Raw genomic sequence first — 16,442 nt, 5'->3', positions numbered from 1 at the left:
GTGCGATGCCAATATCATCACCCTCTATAAGAACAAGGGTGACCGCGGTGACTGCAACAACTACCGTGGAATCTCCCTGCTCAGCATAGTGGGGAATGTCTTTGCTCAAGTCGTTTTAAACAGGCTCCAGAAGCTGGCTGAGTGTGTCTACCCTGAGGCACAGTGCGGCTTTCGAGCAGAGAGATCCACCATTGACATACTGTTCTCCCTTTGCCAGCTACAGGAGAAATGCCGTAAACAACAGATGCCCCTCTACGTTGCTTTCATAGATCTCACCAAAGCCTTTGACCTCGTCAGCAGACGTGGTCTCTTCAGACTACTAGCAAAGATCGGATGTCCATCAAAGCTACTAAGTATCATCACCTCATTCCATGACAATATGAAAGGCACAATTCAGCATAGCAGTGCCTCATCAGACCCCTTTCCTATCCTGAGTGGCATGAAACAGGGCTGTGTTCTCGCACCTACACTGTTTGAGATCTTCTTCTCACTGCTGCTCTCACATACGTTCAAGTCTTCAGAAGAAGGAATTTTCCTCCACACAAGATCAGGTGGCAGGTTGTTCAACCTTGCCCATTGTAGAGCGAAGACCAAAGTACGGAAGGTCCTCATCAGGGAACTCCTCTTTGCTGACAATGCTGCATTAACATCCCACACAGAAGAGTGTCTGCAAAGAAACATCGACAGGATTGCGGCTGCCTGCAACGAATTTGGCTTATCCATCAGCCTCAAGAAAACGAACATCATGGGACAGGATGTCAGAAATGCTCCATCCATCAATATCGGCGACCACGCTCTGGAAGTGGTTCAAGAGTTCACCTACCTAGACTCAACTATCACCAGTAACCTGTCTCTCGATGCAGAAGTCAACAAGTGCATGGGAAAGGCGTCCGCTGCTATGTCCAGACTGCCAAGAGGGTGTGGGAAAATGGCGCACTGACACGGAACACAAAATTCCGAGTGTTTCAAGCCTGTGTCCTCAGTACCTTGCTCTTCGGCAGTGAGGCCTGGACAACATATGTCAGCCAAGAGCGACATCTTAACTCATTCCATCTTGGCTACCTCCAGAGAATCCTTGTCATCAGGTTGCAGGACCGTATCTCCAACGCAAAAGTCCTTGAGGCGGCCAACATCCCCAGCATATACACCCTACTGAGCCAGCGGCACTTGAGATGACTTGGCCATATGAGCCGCATGGAAGATGGCAGGATCCCCAAAAACGCATTGTACAGCGAGCTCATCACTGGTATCAGACTCCCCGGCCGTCCATGTCTCCGCTTTAAAGACGTCTGCAAACGCGACATGAAGTCCTGTGACATTGACCACAAATCGTGGGAGTCAGTTGCCAGTGATCATCAGAACTGGTGGACAGCCATAAAGGCGGGGCTAAAGAGTGGCGAGTCGAAGAGACTTAGCAGTTGGCAGGAAAAAAGACAGAGGCGCAAGGAGAGAGCCAACTGTGTAACAGCCCCGACAACCAATTTTATCTGCAACGCCTCTGGAAGAGTCTGTCACTCTAGAATTGGCCTTTATAGCCACTCCAGGCGCTGCTTCACAAACCACTGACCACCTCCAGGCGCTTACACATTGTGTCTCGAGACAAGGAGGCCAAAGAAGAAGACAAGCACTAACAGCTGTTACTTATCCAATCAATCAGCTTACAGATTTCTCCTGATGTCATGAAGTCTTTTTTTCCTCCTTTGAAACTCAGCTCATGGAGACACAGCTAGAGAGCCTGCTGACTGCCGCTGCTCCGGTCCAAGGTAGATGTAGGCCTTGAGCCCTGCTCTTTTTTATCTAGGTCCCACTCCGGATCTGCCTCCTCTCAGGTCTGCCTGCTGACTGCCACTGCTCCAGTCCAAGGTAGGTCTTCATCTTCTGATCAGTCACTTTACTGCCTTCTGGACTCAACATCGAATTGAACAATTTCAGACCATGACCCTCATTTTGTTTTTTGATCTTGTGCCGGTCTTAAACTTGTTTTTTATGTTTCTGCTTTCAGACTGAGCTGTTTATTATTCGACCATTAACACTCTCTCAGGACAAATTCTTTGTCTTTTACTACAACCATTAATTACCACTTGTTTTGCCTTTTGTTCCATGACATCTTTGTCATTTAATCTCTCTCACCCTCCATCCTATCACAGACCTTCCCTTTCGTTCTTCTTCCCCCCTCTTTCAGTTGCTCAAAACCTATTACATTTCTAACTTTTACCGGTTCTGATGAAAAGTCATCAACCTGAAACATGAACTCTCTTTCTCTCTCCACAGTTGCTGCCAGATCTGCTGAGTATTTACAGCACCTTCTGTTTTTAATTTTTTGTTTTATTGTAGAACTGAGGTAAGGTTATGCACTTTTACATAAATGCTTACTCTTCCTCCATAGACATTGCACCAATGTTAATGTTGTTGCTTTGTAATCTCAGTGAAATAACACACAGAACATTTCCACTTCCTCACAACTCATACAACAAAATATGGAAGGCCCAATACAAGAGAGGCATGGTAAAACCTTACATGGAGCAATTAAAATTCACTTCATCAGATTGTTGTCAACAAACATGTCATGCTTTTGAGGCAGATTGACTAGGCACAGGTCCATGATTTGGGTGCTCAAGTTATCATTTTCGAAATGTGCTCTGCTTCCAGGCCATGATGAATCAGCCATGTTAAAGCAGTTCATGTAATATGAAGAGATGGCCCTCACTCTTACTGGCCAAAACACTGTGGAAGGGGTTGGCAAGGGTGAGTTTGGCAACATGGTGCCATCAATCACCAAGCATCTCCAATTATGAATAACATCCTACCTGTACTCACTTTTTAAATCTTGCCTACTGGCACTACATTTGCTAAGCATGACACACAAGATGCCTCATGATCTCACCATTGTTTGAAGGTATTGTCTTGGGGACAACTACAGGTTTTCCTCAAGTTGAGGTGAAAGAGGCACCACAGACTCTTGCACATTATAGGATCTTGTGGCAAGCACTCTGCTTGTCCCCAGTACTGGCACAGCTATAGCACTCCAGAGAAATTGGCAAGTAAGTTTGATGAAGGGGCACTGGCTGGTCATAAGTCCCAGGTGCGGAGAAGCAAGTAGAGGTGGCAGGAGAGGAAGAAAAAAAAGTGGTTCACACCTTTGCAACTGGCGATATTGTGCAGCATGCAGCTAACAATGATGAACTTAGAGATTTTGGTCATACTGTGAAGCAGTACTCTCTGAGCAATTCAAAAAAACACAATTATTGCTTAAACATCGTTATCATGTGCTTCACAGTAACTTGGGTAGTGGATGGGTCTCATTATATTTGTGTTTTGCTACTGTGGGTCAGTTTCTGGTTGTGGTCACCAGCCAAAAGCTATCCATTAATTTGTTGAGGACTATCAAATGATTCAGGTACAATGGACTGCTGCAGAATAAAGGCATCATGACTGCTCCCATAGTGACAGTTATTAACATGCGGGATAACATTTCTGCTCCTACACATTATGGAGTGTTACCCCTTTCTATTGATGCATGTAACAGAGTTCACATACCCTGATAGCCACCCAGGTTCTGCTTATAATGCCTTGGAGTCCTGGAAACCCCGGCAGCTAGTTTAAAAAAATCAATGTGCTCTGTAGTTGGTGTCTCTCTTTTACTGGGAAAATAATGAAGCTGTTTGCTCTTGATACTTGATACAAGAATACACAGAAAATAGACTTCTTTAGCATGGAAGGATCCTGTTGCATATTTGTTTAATGTCATTGTCACCTTTATAGTTACTGGAAGAGCCAAGTTGAGTAGGTCGAGTAGTTTGTAAACCAGACTGCAACAGATGGGACAGCTCAGTCACTGCCTCTGGAGTGAAGCACGGTGACGAAAACCAGTGTCGTTTGACATACCCAGGCAGGAAAAACAAATCCTCGGGTATTGACAGCAATGAATGTGCTACCCGTAATGTCTTTGGACCTATAGATATTTTACCTTCATGAATTGGTTCTCCTCATCCAATTCATGGAGCACTATGGCAACAGCCAAAGATTTTCCATCTTCCTAACTTTGTCAGCTGCAACTTGCCCTGAAGCAGTAATGTCTCAAACTCCACAAAAGAATTGTGACTTTAAAATCTCTCCAAATCACAACAGCAGCAATGCTCCAAAATAAACCAGGCATGTTTACCTGCCATTTTATATGGGCAATCAATGTTCACTAGTGGGGAGGGGTGGGGTAAAGCCTGGCGATGAGACCCAACCACATGTGTCGGGTTCGGGTTGGTTCTATATTCTGAGTCCAGCATTCAGGCTCGGGTTGGGTCAGGCCGGACAGTGCTGCCTCTGGGAACTCACAGGATCAGGCTCACCCATGATTTCCCACAACTCCATCTGCAGGAATAGCCTACTGCAGGAACGGATGAACGATATTCGTGTTGGGTTGGGTGTGAAAAAAGGCTAAAGGACTCGGGGCCTGGGTCGGGTTCGGGTTGGCTATGGTCGGGTCAGGCCTGGGTCGGGTTTCAATTTTATACCTGAGCAGGCCTTTACGGTGGGGTGCAAGGGAGCCTTGCCCAGCTGGTGAACTTCAGTGTGAGACCCGATTTGTATAATTTACATTGGATAATAGAGGATTTGTTGCCTCATTCTTTCTGTCAAATTGCACCTGCAAATTGGGAGGTCAGGGGAAATCAGTGGCAACTAAGAACTCACATACTTCCAGAGAAGTATCCAGACCAATTGTTCCTGTCTCCATGAATAGAAACATAAACAGCCCCATCCCTAGTTGATGGCATATAACAGAGATGTCTAACCTCTTGGAATGGGGTATTGGATGTACGCTGCCAGCTGGTGAGTGAAGTCAGGGCCTGATTTTCCAACCTGCTCTTGCTACCAGTGAAGGCTTTTATAATTAGAGCTTGGATGTGTTGCTGCCTCCCTTTATTAACATCACGGTTTAAGTGGCAATTTCTATAAACCCACTTCCCCATTAACCTTCTCACAAATATAACAGTAATGAGACTGCAAATCTGATGGTTTGACAGCTTGATTTCAATGTTTGAATATTATTTTGACTGCTCTCATCAGCCATGCTATGCCTGCAGTGATGATGCAGTCAATCTGCTGATGGGGAAAGACAGAGCCTGTAGAGACTTGAATGCTTATTGTCAGCTCAGCCTATTCTATCATGCAGCCAGTTTGCAATAGTTTTCCTCTTCACAGATGTTAACCCGTTAAATTGTTATACTGATTACAAATGTTAATAGTTAAATTAAATGCATTTTACAGTGTAAAGTTACAAACTCATGCAGTTACGAATGGATCTGGATCAGGCTACCTGTCTCACTGGTCCAATAGTGCCACCAGTAGGCATGCAGTTGCACTACGAGCCTAGTGCAACTTTTTTCTTCTTTTTTAGGATGTGAGCATCGCTGTCAAGGCCAAAATTTATTGCCCATTCCTAATTACCCTTGAGAAGGCGGTGGTGAACTGCCTTCTTGAACCGCTGCAGTCCATCGGGTGTAGGTACACCCACAGTGCTGTTCGGAAGGGTGTTCCAGGATTTTGACTGAGTGACAGTCAAGGAACGGCGGTATAGTTCCAAGTCAGGATGAGCTGTGACTTGGAGGGGATCTTGCAGGTGGTGTTCCCATGCATCTGCTGCCCTTGTCCTTCTAGGTGGTAGAGGTTGCAGGTTTGGAAGGTGCTGTCGAAGGAGGCTTGCTGAGTTGCTGCAATGCATCTTGTATCTGGTACACACTGCTGCTACTGTGTGCCTGTGGTGGAGATAGTGAATGTTTAAGGTGGTGGATAGGGTGCTGATCAAGCAAGCTGCTTTGTCCTGGATGGTGTCGCGCTTCTTGAGTGTTGTTGAAGCTGCACTCATCCAGGCAAGTGGAGGGTATTCCATCACACTCCTGACTCGTGTCTTGTAGATGGTGGACAGGCTTTGGGAGGTCATGAGGTGAGTTACTTGCTGCAAAATTCCCAGCCTCTGACCTGCTCTTGTAGCCAAAGTATTTATACTTTGTCAATGGTAACCCCCAGAATGTTGATGGTGGGGGATTCAGTGATGGTAATGCCGTTTAATGTCAAGGGAGATAGTTAGGTTCTCTTTTGTTGGAGATGGTCATTGCTTGACACTTGTGTGGCGCGAATGTTACTTGCCACTTATGCGCCCAAGTCTGAATGTTGTCCTGGTCTTGCTGCATGTAGTCACAGACTGCTTCAATATCTGAGTCATGGTGAATGGTGCTGAACATTGTGCAATCATACCCACTTCTGACCTTATGATGGAGGGAAAGCCATTGATGAAGTAGCTGAAGATGGTTGGGCCTAGGACACTACGCTGAGGATCTCCTGCTGAGATGATTGACCTTCAACAACCACAACTACCTTCCTTTGTACTAGGTATGGCTCCAACCAGTGGAGGGTTTACCCCGATTCCCATTGACTTCAATTTTGCTAGGGTTCCTTGATACCACATTGAGTCAAATGCTGCCTTGATGTCAGGGGCAGTCACCCTCACCTCTGGAGTTCAGCTCTTTTGTCCATGTTTGGAGCAAGGCGGTAATGAGGTCAGGAGCCAAGTGGCCCTGGCAGAACCGAAACTGAGCATTGGTGAGCAGGTTATTGCTGAGTGATAGCAATGTCAACACCTTCCATCACTTGTTGATGATTGAGAGTAGAGCGATGGGGCGGTAATTGGCTGGGTTGAATTTGTCCTGCTTTTTGTGGATAGGACATACCTGGGCAATTTTCCACATTGCTGGGTAGATGCCATTGTTGTAGCTGTACTGGAACAGCTTGGCTCAGGGCATGGCTACTTCTGCAGCACATGTCTTCAGTATTACTGCCAGGATGTTGTCAGGGCCCTTGGCCTTTAGAAACATAGGAACATGGACTTAGGAGCAGAAGTATGCCATTCAGCCCTTCCAGCTTGCTCTGCCATTCCATAAGATCATGGCTGATCTGGTTGTGGTCTCAACTCCAATTTCCTGTCTGCCCCCCATAACCCTTGACTCCCTTGTCTATCAAAAATTGATTCAACTCAGCTTTGAATAAATTCAATGACTGAGCCTCCACAGCTTTCTGGGGAAGAGAATTCCACAGACTAACGACCCTTTGAGAAAAAAATTTCTTCTCATCTCTATCTTAAAAGGGAAGCCTCTTATTCTTAAATTGTGTCCCCTTGTTCTACTCTCCCCCACAAGAGGAAATTGTATCCAGTGCCTTCAGCCGTTTCTTGCTATCACATGGAATTAATTAAATTGTCTGAAGACTGGCATCTGTGATGCTGAGGACATCAGGAGGAGGCTGAGATGGATCATCCACTTGGCACTTTTGACTGAAGATGGTTAGAAATGCTTCAACTTTATCTTTTGCACTGATGTGCTGGGCTCCTCCATCATTGAGGATGGGAATGTTTGTGGAGCCTCCTCCTCCGGTTAGTTGTTTAATTGTCCGCCACCATTCACGGCTGCAGAGTTTGATCTGATCCATTGGTTGTAGGGCTACCTAGCTCTGTTTATCACATGGTGCTTCCGCTGTTTAGCATGCATGTAGTTCGATGTGTAGCTTCACCAAGTTGGCACCTATTTTTAGATATGCCTGGTGCTGCTCTTGGCATGCTTTCCTGCACTCCTTATTGAACTTGAGAATAAGAATAAAAGCAAAATTCTGCAGATGCCGGAAATCTGAAATAAAAACAAGAAATGCTGGAAATACTCAGCAGGTCTGGCAGCATCTGTGGAGAAAGAAGCAGAGTTAACGTTTCAGGTCAGTGACCCTTCATCAGAACTGGCAGAGGCTAGAAATGTAATAGGTTTTAAGCAAATAAAGTGGGGGGTGGGGCAAGAGATAACCAAAGGGAAGGTGTTGATAGGACAAGGTCACAGAGAATAACTGACCAGAAGGTCATCGAGCAAAGGCAAACGGTATGTTAATGGTGTGCTGAAAGACAAAGCGTTAGTGCAGAGAGGGTGTCAATTGATAGAAAAATAGAACAACCTGGCCCAAAGCACAAACATGACCAAATAAAAGCAGCGGGTAGGCACATGGTAAAAAAAAATGAATGGTGAAATAAAATGAACAAATAAAAAAAGAAAAAATAGCTGAAAATAAAAAGGTGGGCTTGTCATGCTCTGAAATTATTGAACTCCATGTTCAGTCCAGCAGCCTGTAGAGTGCCTAATCAGTAAATGAGATGCTGTTCCTTAAGCTTGCATTAATGTTCACTGGAACACTGCAGCAATCCCAGGACCGACATGTGGGCATGAGAGCAGGGGAGCTTGTATTGAAATGGCCAGCAACCAGAAGCTCAGGGTCATGCTTTTGGACTGAGTGGAGGTGTTTCACAAAGCAGTCAACCAATCTGCATTTGGTCTCCCCAATGTAGAGGAGACCACATTGTGAGCAGCGAATACAGTACATTAAATTGAAAGAAGTACAAGTAAATCGCTGCTTCACCTGAAAGGAGTGTTTGGGGCCTTGGATAGTGAGGAGAGAGGAGGTGAATGGGCAGGTTTTACACCTCCTGCGATTGCATGGGAAGGGGACGAGTTGTTGGGAGAGGAGTGGACCAGGGTGTCGTGGAGGGAATGGTCCCTTCAGAGTGCTGACAGGGGAGGGGAGGGGAAGATGCGTTTGGCAGTGGCATCACGCTGGACTTGGTGGAAATGGTGGAGGATGATCCTTTAGATGTGGAGGCTGGTGGGGTGGAAAGTGAGGACAAGGGGAACCCTGCCACGGTTCTGGGAGGGAGGGGAAGGGGTGAGGGTAGAGCTGCGGGAACTGGGCCAGACATGGTTGAGGGCCCTGTCAATCACAGTGGGGGGGAACCCTCGCTTGAAGAAAATGAAAGACATGTCAGAAGCGCTGTCGTGGAAGGTTGCATCATCAGAGCAGATGCTTCGGAGACGGAGAAACTGGGAGAATGGAATGGAGTCCTTACCTGAGGCATGGCGTGAAGAAGGGCGGCACAGTGGCGCAGTGGTTAGCACCGCAGCCTCACAGCTCCAGAGACCTGGATTCAATTCTGAGTACTGCCTGTGCGGAGTTTGCAAGTTCTCCCTGTAACTGCGTGGGTTTTCGCCGGGTGCTCCGGTTTCCTCCCACAGCCAAAGACTTGCAGGTTGATAGGTAAATTGGCCATTATAAATTGCCCCTAGTATAGGTAGGTGGTAGGGGAATTGAGGAAAGGTGGGGTGGGGTAGGAATATGGGATTAATGTAGGATTAGTATAAATGGGTGGTTGATGGTCAGCACAGACTCAGTGGGCCAAAGGGCCTGTTTCAGTGCTGTATCTCTAAATAAAATTTAAAAAGTGTAGTCGATGTAGCTGTGGAAGTCGGTGAGCTTATAATGAATATTAGTAGTCAGCCTATCTCCAGAGATGGAGATAGAGAAGTCGATGAAGGGTAGGGAAGGGAAGTGTCGGAGATGGACCATGTAAAGATGTGAGAAGGGTGGAAATTAGAAGCAAAGTTGATAAAGTTTTCCAGTTTGGGGCGGGAGCAGGAAACTGCACCGATACAGTCATCAATGTACTGGAAAAAGAGTTGGGGGAGGGGGTATAAGTAGGACTGGAACAAGGAATGTTCGACATATCCCACAAAAAGACAAGCATAACTAGGTACCCATAGCAACACATTTTACTTGAAGGAAGGGAGTGGAGTTGAAGGAGAAGTTGTTCAATGTGAAAACAAGTTCAGCCACGCGGAGGAGGGTGGTGGTGGATGGGGACTGGTTGAGAATAAGAATACTTGTATATGAGATAGACATTCAGCCTAACTGAGCAGAAGGAAAAGTCTTCAGCACAGGACCAAACTAGCTTTTAAACAAATTTAATTTACATGTGCATACTTTTCCAGAATATTGTAAATTAAAGGATTTTTATTTTATTTTGGATGGCTTCTCCTCGCTTCTACACTGTTATCTCTGGTGTCCCCTATAGAACTATACTTGGCCCGTCCTATTTCTCATTTACATGCTGTCCTTCAGTGACATCATCTGAAAACACAGGGCTGAATTTAATGGGTCCCCAGGAGACGGGCTAGGAGGTGGATGGGCCCATAGAAGTGCAATGGAAGGCGGGAGGCAGAGGGTTCGTCGCCTTCCCATCACACCGCGATTGTTGGGGGCGAGAAAGGCCAAAGACGGCCTTCCCACCCAGAGGCCAATTGAGGCCCTTAAGTACCCAATCACAAACCACTTGAGGGTTAAGGGTCTCTTCCTGCCACCCTTGGAATTACACCAGCGACAGGGAGGGGAGCCTCCTTCACGCAGAAAGGTTGTCCAGTGAACACTCTCCCTCTACCCTCCCATCACTGGGGCTTGCTGCATTGGCCCTGGCGACTCTGCCTCACTGATCTTTGGTCTGGGTCTCCAACAACGGGCCTGTTTCCAGGCCTCCTGTAGTACTACTGTAGTGACGCTGCCGATATACTGAGCTGCTGGCCTTCTGATTGACTGACAGCTCTGGGAGGTGGGATCCCTATCCTTAAAGGGACAGGGACCCTGGTGCTGGGCATTAATTGCCCAAGCACGGTTGAATTGTACCAGTTGGAGGTGGTGGGGGGGCACCTCCAAAGGGCCAAGGTGGGGTTCTCCTCACCTTTTCAGCTTGGCGCCAGGTGTCCACCTGCACAATTTCATTCAGGCCACTGTGTCAATTTTCACTTTTACACTGATGATACCCAGCAATATCTCACCCCAACTCCCTCGACACGTCAACTGTCTCTAAATTATCAGACTGTTTGTCTAACATCCAGTACTGGATGAGCAGAAATTTCCTCCAATTAAGTATTGGGAAGACTGAATTCATTGTCTTCGGTCCCCAGCCACCGATTCCATCCCTCTCCCTCGCAACCTTCTGAGGCTGAACCAGTCTATTCGCAATCTTGGTATCATATTTGACCCCAAGATGAGCATCTATCCACGCCATCACTAAGACTGCCTAGCTCCACCTCCATAAGATCGCCCGACTCTGCCCCTGCTTCATCCCATTTGCTGCTGAAACTGTCATCCTTTATTGCCACTAGATTTGACTGTTCAAATGCAGTCCTGCCTGGCACCTCTCATTCTACCCTCTGAAAACTAGAGATCATCCAAAACTCTGCTTCCCCTGTCCTTATTCACACCAAATCCCATTCACCCATCGCCCCTGCACTCTCTGACCTACATTGGCTTCCGATTAAGCAACGCTTCGATTTTAAAATTCTTATCTTAGTTTTCAATCCCTCCATGGTCTTGCCCCTCCCTATCTCTAATCTCCTCCAGCTCCACAACCCTCCAAGATATCTGTGTTCCTCTAATTCCGGCCTCTTGAACATCCCTGATTTTCATCGCTGCGCAATTAGTGTTGGTGCCTTCAGCTGTCAGGGCCTTAAGCTCTGGAATTCCCTCCCTAAAGCCCTCTACCTCTCTATTTGTCTTTCCTCCTTTAACACACTCCTTAAAATCTACCTCTTTGACCAACCTTTGGGTCATCTGCTCTAATATCTCCTTTTGTGGCTTGGTGTCACATTTTGCGTTATGCTCCTGTGAAGCTCCTTGGGACATTTTATTACTTTAAAGGTGCTAAACAAATACAAGCTGTTATTGTTGATGTGATTCCCAAATAAAAACCCAAATCTATAATGATTGCAGAGCCCATTTTGGGATTAATGCAAGGATTGCATTTTTGCCAATAATTTGTGCATGAGTGAATTAATGGCTGCACAGTTAAGGCAGGATTAGTGGTATACCAGTATCACAATATACCTGCTAAACCTTGGATTTTCTATGGTCTCCAGCAGTGGGAAGGGTTGCAATCCTCTATCAGAGTCTGACCTGCCCTTTAGGCATTATACTGAGGTTAATGAGTTTATCAGCAATCGTGATATGCCAATAAAAAGTACCATGAGATATATTACCAAGCCATCAGTCAGGAGTTTTCAACACTAAATTAAGTTGCTAAAAAAACAAAAGACCACAAGACTCCCAAGCCTGAAAACAACTTATTTGTCAATTCTACAAAAACTGCACCCCTGCCTCAAGTGTCAACTTGAACTTTGCCCTTTCAACACACACTGTGTCTTGAAAGATGTGTATTGCATGGAACAGTCTTGTTGGTGCAAGGCCTGCCTTGCAGCGATTGCAACTGTTCAGTCTGTGCTGCTGCAACCATGTGTCTCCTGGATGCAGCGCTTGACCTGAATGAACTGTTTGTGTTCTGGGTGGAAGGTCTGACCTGCAGTAACCAGCTGTTCCCTGCTTCAATTAATTATGCCTCTTGATGGATTGGACACACTGCAGTGATTGTAGGGCTTGACTGAAGAAATCATGCTTTTGGTAAATGCTGAGAGTATGAATGAATTGGCTACAGCCTCCTCTGTGACTTTTGATCCCAATGATACACTGTAGTTCAGCTGACAGAAGGTCACCCTGTGCAGTGAAGTCAGACCAGTTGTCGCTGTTAGTATTCTAGAAGCATCCACTGCTGTCAGCTGCTTAACCATGACTTATCAACTCTCTCCTAATAACCTGACTCAGGACCAATGGTAAATCATTATACAGATGATTGACAGACTGAACTGTGCCAGCTGCTGGTGGGAGTCAAACTCATTAAATCAACATAAAGTAAGCCTCTCAATTATTATTCCACTGAATTATTGCTACCAGTGTCTCATTATTAAAACACAGGGAATCAAATGGTAGAGATGACTTCCACAGCTGGACTTGTTAAATAAGAACTCTAACCCTCATGACCCTCTTATTTGAAAGAAGGAGTCTACCCGGTCGGATGCAGTTAAATATCAAACAATGGCAAAGTATTCTGATTAGCATGAATGTACTTCTTCCACCTTTTCTCTTTTGCTGTGGGCAACCTTTCATGTTGGGAACAAATGCATACGCACTGATAAGCAGAAATTTGTACAGATGCTAGATTTGCTCAGGACTATATAAAATTTGCAGAATATTTCTATATACATGAGATTGAATAGACATTTCTTTCAAACCTGATTAGAAATGTACAAGCCTATACAAATCATTACTTGTTTCGATTCCTGTGACAGTGGGAGCCCTACGTGACCTGTGATTTTATTCCGGTGTAAGTTTAGATAGTGAGTGTTGGCAAGCTATATAACTACAGAAGAAATCCCAGCTGAGACCACTAAAGTCCTCTTCTTCACAGCCCTACATCAGGTATAGCTCAGCCAGATACAGTTCATAGGCACTTATCTCCAGTTTCCACTCCTAGTGAAGGGTCTCTGCCAAATACATTAACCTGTGTTTTCTACTTTCAGATGCTGTGCATTTCCAACAATTTCTGTTTTTATATATCCATTTTTAAAAAATGTTTATTTCTACAAATTCATTCTTCTCTCCTGACCTGACAACATGCATTATCTCCTATCTCAGAACACTTCTATTGCATCTTTCCTATTAGCCATTTTCATGACTTGTCAAGTGCGATCACCAATATAATGGTAATTTGTGGCCAGCTTGGTACTGTGGTTGCATGCCTATTAGGAACTGGATTTTGATGTCTCCAAACATATTTCATATAAGACCATTATAGTTCGCAAAGAATCTTTCATCCTATCAGACTCTGGGTTTGGATTCAAATCTGTCTTCCAGAGTCATAAAAGACAGCAGGGTTTTGATTGAGTTGCAGTTTATGTAGAGTGGAACTGAAGAGTTGGTGTAGTTAGGCCTGGAGGTAATGAAGGTATGTATGAGATTTTCAGTAGCAGTGATGGGGTGGAGCGGGGTGGGGTGTGGGGGGTCGTGAAGGTAGGGTTAGGGATATGGGGTTTATCAATTGGCAGTCTTGGTGGTGACTGAGATGTGGGGAAGAACTATATGTGACTGGTATAGAGGCAGGAAGAACATAAAATCAGGTGGGTGGGGGGCGGTTCCCACCACCATCCCGCCTCCACCAAAATTTAGTCCAGGGCGGGAAGGTCTGTGAACGGCCTTCCCACCCCGATGCCAACTGAGGCCCTTAACTGGGCAATTAATCCCAGTTAAGGGCCTCTTCCCACTGCAACCGCAATTAGCCATGCGGCGGCTGTTCCTGTCGCCGCATGTGAGGCACGGCACGAAAATCCATGTGGGCTGCTTCCTGGCTCCGGGGGATGGTGGGGGAGCATGATGAGTCCCTCGCTAAAAGGCACTTGGTGCCTGAATGAGGGACCAGCTATTGGGAAGGGGGAGGCCCGCTGAGAACCATCCCCCTGCCCTTGATGCTGACGCCCCGCTCCTGCAAGCCCCACCCCCTGAGACTCCTCCCACCCTGACCTACCTGTGCCTGGGTTCAGCGACACTCCTCAGTTCCCGGTAGGTGCTCCTCCATCAGCAGCTACCACTTCTGCGGTGGTGCTGCAGCTGCCAAACTCTGATTGGCGGGCAGCTTTCCAAGGGCAGGACTTCTGTCGACGGGGTTCTTGATCCTGTGGAAAGCCTGCCACTGTCCACTTATGTGCCTCGTTGGCACTTGACGCGGCGGGCCTTCCGGAGAAGAGGCGCTGCGGGGATCACGGCTTTGCTTTTTCCAGACGTCAAGACCCCTGCTGCCAGAATAAAATCCCCGCCATGGAGTTTGAAACTTAGATCAGGGTCAAATAACAAATTGATATTTCACACTGTTCTGGTTCAGCCCGAGTGAGCAGCCCTGGAAGAGGGAGGAATTATGGGCTAGGGGGCTGAATTTTCACCTGAATCGAATAGGATAGTTTCAAACATGACATTATACCAGTTGTTCTCAAAGTACAGTCTGCAAGGGTCCTTCAGGTGGTCCGCGGGCTGGTCCAATATGCAGGTCACTGACTCTCAACACCGTGGCCGAGGCCATATGAGAATAGGTCCGAAACCTCATCCCCAGCACTCGCGTGACGTCACACAAGCAGACCGGCTCTCGCGTGCACGGCGTCATAAGTGCAAGCAACAACACAGTTTTATAAGCAAGATTTGTGTGACTGTGTTTATTTTGCTTGATTAATAAGGACGTAAAATACATATTAGTTTCTCAGAAGATTAGTGTGATGATTTTATAACATATATTAGAATTTTACAAACAAGCATGTTCTCCTCCTGTAGTATTAATGTTCATAACCTTATTTCCAGCATAAATTAATAATTTACTTATGATATTCAATAAAAAATGCACATAAATTTATTACATTTAGTAGCAAAAAAGCAGCAAACTATTTATAGTTTCCATAAGTTCCCCCATTAATTTTGATGATTTTTTTTTTGCGGTGGCAAGTGAAAGGACTGGTAGGTGGTCTGTGGGGTCTTTTGCCCCGCCTATGTGGCCCGCCGATGAAAAAGTTTGAGAAGCACTGCTTTATATCAGACAAGCAATCAAGGTGGTTGGGGAGAAAAGAGAAGTTGAGGATTAGGAACAGGAAAACAAGCTATTGCAAAAGATGCACAGACTTCATTAGGGCAGGTAGGAGTTGAACCAAGCTGCAGCAGTGCCAGAAATGGACCACAGGGGAGAGACAATAGAGGTGGATAGAGTGATTAAAACTGCTGAATGCTATGGAGCAGTTTGAGATGGTTAGTGCACCATAGTCAAAATGACAAAGGATGTTGTTGGTGACCAGAGCAGTCTTGGACTGCAAGCAGGGCCGAAATCAGATTAAAGGCATTAAAACAGGATGCAATGGGCACAGAACTGAGAGCATTCAAGGATCTTAGAGTGGAAAAGGAGGTTGGAGAGGGCAGCGAGGTTTAGGGTGTGCTTTTTCTGGAGGGGGAATGATAACAGTTGCGAAGGTCAGAGGATCAGCGCCAGAAGAAAGAGTTCCATTGGTGATGACAGCAAGCAATAGGTCAAGGGGAGATAGATATGGGCTTAGGAGCCAGAGGTAAGAAGAGATTGAGGGTGTAGGAGATGGATCTAGTAGATCTTGGTGAGGGTAAGGAATATGTAAGAGGAATACACTAACATAGGAATTTTATGGAATGGAAAAGACCAGCAGGTCCACCAAGCCTGTCCCACACCAGGATGACCAGACTAAACACTTCTTCGCTGCACCCCCCCCACCCCCACCACACACACACATGCGCACACACACCTGTAGCCATGTAATCTCCTGGGAAATAGAGGGGGAAAACAGGGCCAATAAGGGAAAAACTACTGTGGAAAATCTCTCTGTCCCACCCTATCAGGTGAGGAAAATACAGAGTAATATGAGGTCAGGGGGTTGATATGGTGACACGGAAAGAATAGAGGGTGGAGGCATTTGCTAACATAAGTCCTGCTGATTTTCTGAGTGCCCATCTGCTCATTTGAAAAAAAGGAGAGACAACAAGATCAATGCTTTGGAGCTCAGCTCCTCTGATGATCCTGACACAGGGCCTGATTTTAATTCTGTGCAAGTGGGTGAATTTTAGATGAATTAAAATCGGGCCCAGAGTCTGTGCACACACTTAAAATTCATCTTCCCAGCCTGCAGCCGCACTGAACTGCATCC

At 46.1% G+C, this 16,442-nt stretch overlaps 1 protein-coding gene across 5 annotated transcripts in view; it reads left to right on the top strand.

The window, feature by feature from the left end:
- LOC137377560 (neuronal migration protein doublecortin-like) overlaps positions 1-16,442 on the top strand; it is a 362,944-nt gene that overhangs the window by 136,136 nt on the left and 210,366 nt on the right. Inside the window, exon 1 of one of the 5 annotated variants that reach the window (XM_068047313.1) lies at positions 12,575-12,594. The exons of the other annotated variants lie outside the window; for them this stretch is intronic. The gene's annotated coding sequence lies outside the window, so the exon portion shown is untranslated. Of the gene's footprint in view, positions 1-12,574; positions 12,595-16,442 lie in introns of those variants that run through there. 5 annotated transcript variants of the gene reach the window in all.

This window comes from Heterodontus francisci, chromosome 15 (genome assembly GCF_036365525.1).
Source record: "Heterodontus francisci isolate sHetFra1 chromosome 15, sHetFra1.hap1, whole genome shotgun sequence".
NCBI classification, from domain to species: Eukaryota; Metazoa; Chordata; class Chondrichthyes; order Heterodontiformes; family Heterodontidae; genus Heterodontus; species Heterodontus francisci.
Note: the sequence above shows the minus strand (reverse complement) of the source record. Positions and strands in the feature narration are given on the sequence as shown.